A 258-nucleotide genomic window follows, 5' to 3' on the forward strand; every position below is an offset into this window, starting at 1 on the left:
CCTCAGGGGAACGAGAGCTTCTGCCCCTACTCCGTCAACTGCTGCAGATATCGACTATGAGGCTACAGTCACCGAATGCCGCATCGATCTGCGGCTCAACTAATTTAACACAGATAGGATAGTTGCTTATGTATTAGGATAGTTAATATTAAGGTAAATAAATGGTGGCGAAGGTGTGGCTATTGGGGGAGGCTGGAGGCCACGTTCTAAAAAAAAAAAAAAAGTAGTAGTAGTAGTAGTAGTAGTAGTAGTAGTAGT

Source organism: Homarus americanus, unplaced genomic scaffold (genome assembly GCF_018991925.1).
Source record: "Homarus americanus isolate GMGI-L3 unplaced genomic scaffold, GMGI_Hamer_2.0 scaffold49797, whole genome shotgun sequence".
Classification (NCBI taxonomy): domain Eukaryota; kingdom Metazoa; phylum Arthropoda; class Malacostraca; order Decapoda; family Nephropidae; genus Homarus; species Homarus americanus.